This window comes from Solanum tuberosum, unplaced genomic scaffold (genome assembly GCF_000226075.1).
Source record: "Solanum tuberosum cultivar DM 1-3 516 R44 unplaced genomic scaffold, SolTub_3.0 scf00382, whole genome shotgun sequence".
Taxonomy (NCBI): domain Eukaryota; kingdom Viridiplantae; phylum Streptophyta; class Magnoliopsida; order Solanales; family Solanaceae; genus Solanum; species Solanum tuberosum.
In genome coordinates this window covers 421,201-425,724 of record NW_006239306.1, presented here as the reverse complement: position 1 = coordinate 425,724, position 4,524 = coordinate 421,201, and the positions used below count along the sequence as shown (strand labels likewise).

Genomic DNA, 4,524 nt, shown 5'->3' with positions numbered 1-4,524 from the left:
AGAAAAAAATATTAGCTAATTTTCACAACAATATGAACAAGAGAGGTTGATTATAACTTACAACATTCATAGCATTTTTCACAAACTTCAAATCATCCAGACTGATTATCCGATGAACGATTCGTCTAGCTTTATTAGACTCGAAATCAGGCGGGGCGCTGATTGGTGTTTTGGTATCCTTGAGGAACATGATTGTGATGATGAACATGAAAACATCCACTGCAGTATTCACAAGCATTACCATTAAAAGCCAAAATTTTCCCAACAAACGCCACAACCCTTCCTTTGCTGAATAACAAACAAAAGTAAAAATTAGATATGGTAATTAACTCATTTTGCAGCAGCTTGTTCAATTCGACTACATAATTACACATAGTACTCTTATATTATCTATACTTTCAAAATGTTATGTATTTCACAACTTATTAAGAGTTTTCTTTCATAATATATTGAGGAAGATACCCCTAGATACATGTATATTTGCTACCAAATACACTAAATTAGAGAGAAAGGTGAGCGAGATAGTCATGTATCCAGTGGCGAACGAACCCCCTTCGGCGGAAAATTATACTATTAATACATGGTTAAAATAATTTTTTAGGTATATATAGTAGATGTCGAACCCCTTCGGCTACTTAGTGTGTCTATTTGTTCAAATTTTGAACCCCCTTATTGAAAATCCTGGCTCCGCCACTGCACGTATCCCAAATACATGTGAATCACACTAGATACATGTATCTGTATGTATTTAGAGTGATTCACATGTATCTGGGATAGGAGAGTGGCGAACGAGATGAGAGGGAGGCAAAGGGAGGTGAGCAAGATTTGTTGTGTATCCTAGATACATGTGAATCCACTTGCATACAATATATCTAGAATAAATTACACCTAATAAGATTCGTAATATTACAAACTAGAGTGTATCTAAGTAATTCGCTCCTAAACTTGTGAAATTTATGTAAGTTTTGTCCGATAATTATTAGAGTTCACTTAACCCGACGGGTTGTACCCAAAATGATCCCTCAAATAATTGGGTAAAAAATGTGTCATAATGGTATAATTAAGCGAATCACATTGCCACCTATATCCAAAAACAAAATATCTAATTTTGGACCGAACTTGATATCCATATGACACCTTTTGTTGGGCCATGATGGGCGGCGACTTAAGTTATGACTTATCATTTAATCCAACTTATATTGATAAAAGTAAATTAGGCGACTTAAGTTTTGACTTGTCATTTTACTTATTCTGATTCAAGTAAATTATTGAGCAAGTTATGTTACGATCCATTTAAAGCTTTGATTCATTTTGACTCAATTCGCCCATTTGCCTGAAGGAGTAGGCCTCCGTTTCTTAGTTGGAATGGTAGGAAGTTTGAGATCATCAGCAGTTTGGCAAGTGCACGCGAGTAGAAGAGAAATAAGGGAGGTGCCATCACCAAGAGAATGGTGAACCCTAAACACAACCACAGACTCTGCTTGACGAGTTTTGACATTGATAATGTGAAGGTCCCAAAGTGGCTTTGATCTATCGAGGCTTGTTTTGCTAAGATTGTAAATATAATCCTCCACGAACTTGTCAGGTGATTCCATCTGAGTTTCATCTACTTCAACAATTATAATATGTTGGTCCAAGTCAATCTTTGTTTGGACCCATTTCATGTCTGTTAAATTTTCTTCATCCACAACCTGTGTGTACATTAAATTTGTTAGTACATTAAATCGGTTTTCGGTTCGGTTTTGTACACCCCTAGCGTGCACCCTTAAGAGATGCTTATTACTAGGCACATCACACGGTATCATGCATCTTTCTCTTCATCTACCAACTACCGTATGGGACTCTTTTATGGGTCTAAAAGCTCACATTTTTAGAGTACCAATTATCATTAATATGACTTACATTTTTTTTGCTAAAATTAAGTTTATTAGTAATAAATAATTAATAATTATTGGCTCTTTTAAATTTATCTATTTTTCCATAGGCATAATACATAAATATGACTCTTAATTTGTATTCAGCTGACAATTATTATCTTTAATTTTTTATATTCACAAGTAGGCACTTAAACTTGTATAAAGTTGAACAAATAAGCACATTCGTCCTAGGTGTCCTACATGGCGTCCTGCGTGTATTATGTCACGTAGGACGCATGTGTCTGCTTGTTCAATTTTATACAAATTTAAGTGTAAATTTGTGCACACCCAAAATTAGAGGGCATAAATGTCAGCTAAAACCAAATTAAAGAGCATATTGATGTATTATGCCTTTGACATACCTTGACTTTCAACCTAACAACACTAGGTAAAGTCGTCATCCCTCTTTAAGATTAGTAAGGTAAGATTTGGTGCTAGTAATGTTCTCATATATCGAGATTTGTATTTATTAATTCTAAAAATAAATAGTGTTATGTTAGCTTTTAAAAAAAACTAATATGGGAGGATCAACAATGGAATTAATAATTGGAAAAATTATAGAAATCCCACATTTTAGTTTACTTATTATCATTATCCCGTATAAGTTTTACAAATTTCCAAAATCCCTCATTTTCGCGCATCAGATTAGTGTATCTCGCGCATCAGATTAAAGTATCAGCGCTTATATTGTTGTATTTTGCGCATCAGATAAGTGTATCATATATAAAATGTACATCAGATTAGTGTATCATGTATAAAATGTAATGTATCTTACTTAACGATTAATGTATCTCGCGCATCAAATTAATGTATCAACGCTTATATTATTGTATCCGTTTTAGGGATTTCTGTATTTATAAACTTTTAAGGGATAGATTGTAATTTTGCCTTAAAAGTATGTGATTTCTGTAATTTCCCCTTAATAATTGGCCGATGATAGTAAAACTTAATCTCTAAAAATACAGTGGGATCATGGGCGTAATTACCTTAGGCTAAGAGTGGTCATGTATACATTTTTTGTTGGAAAATTATGTGGTGTACAGAGCTCAAATGCTACTTCCTTCATCTCAATTTATATGACATAGTTTGACTTGACATGGAGTTTAAGAAAAGAAAACTTTTAAAATGTGTCATAATTCATTTCATTAGGAATAAAATAGGCATTTTAAAATTATATTATTATGAATATATATTTAATTTTTCTCACTTTTAATACAACTGAAAGAAAATTTTGCACATTCTTCGTTAAATTTCTGATTCCACCGGTGGATGGGTAAGGCAGGATAATTAAACTAAATTAGAGCCATTTCTTCTTCTTTGTTTTTTACGGAGGAAAAATCCATGTTGATAATTGAAAGGGAAAAAAACAACTTAGCGCATATACAGAGGCGGAGCCAAGATAAAGAGTTTGGGGTTCAAAATTTCCTTTAGAACCGTCAATCAATTTGTTAGGGGATTCACAAATATAGAGTATACGAAAAATCTGTTGGGTTTTAAAGGTGTGAACAGGAAATGAAGGGTTGTGACTCTCCAGAAGAGTTGTGACTATGCCGAAGGGTTGTGACCTTTATGAAAGGTTGTGTCCTTTCTAAAGAGTTGTGACCGTTTGAAAGGTTATGCCTTTTCCAAAGTGTTGTGACCTTTCTGAAAGGTTATCTTCTTTCTGAAAGGTTTTCTTCTTTCCAAAGGGTTGTGACCTTTACCCTTTGTTGGCTATAAATAGAGAGGTTTTCTCTCATTTTTCTACATCGAATTCTTCCCTTCTTTTGCATACATTTCTTACAAAATAAAATCAATCGATCGTGTCTGTGTGTGATTTGTTGCTGTCATTTTGAGTTCGTTGAAATTATTGAAGTTTGAGGTACCGCTACTTCTTTAATGGTTAATCTGTTTTATCTTGGGAGGAATTAATCTGCAACCTCGGGTACTTGAGGGGGGTTAAATTTCTTAAGGACACACACTGGGTTCTGTGGACTCGGATAGTTCTTTGTGTTTTTCTTTTCATCTTTTATTATTTCTGGTTTGCTAATCTGAATATAGGAGGTAACAAGCTTAAGAAATTTAATGTTGGTATTTTCTGTGGTAAGGAAATTACTTCTATTTTCTGTGTTCTTTTTATTGGGGAAGAAAAAGAGAATTATTTGATCAAATGATAAAAGAGATTTGGGATGAATTAGCACTACTTTAATATGTTCGAGTATATTTTTTGTAGTAAGTTTTCCTTGGATGGGTAAGATTATTTTTATTTTCTTCCCAAGTGCATTCAAGCATTGCACCCCTCTTCAGTTTTCTTTTCAATGAGAAAAGTTATTTTGTGCCTGAAGGCTAAGATGAGCACTTTAATTTTTTCCCTATATTCTTGGTTTTATATAACTATGAGAAGAAGTAAATGAACAGATGTTGTCTCCTAACAATATTTGAACATGAGTTTAGTTTCTTGTTGAAATTAAAGGTCTTCTTGAGGAAAATAGGAATATGATGAAAACTGAGAAAAGGAAAAAAAAATTAGCAAGAAAAGTGACTTGCATGGAATTATTGCTGACAGATAGAATATGATTCAATGAGAGTAAAAATTAGGTTCCATCTTTATTTCCCTTGATTTTTTTTT

General features: G+C 33.3%; 1 pseudogene; it reads right to left on the bottom strand.

The window, feature by feature from the left end:
• Positions 1-4,524, bottom strand: part of LOC102603006 (O-acyltransferase WSD1-like) — a 20,506-nt pseudogene that overhangs the window by 764 nt on the left and 15,218 nt on the right.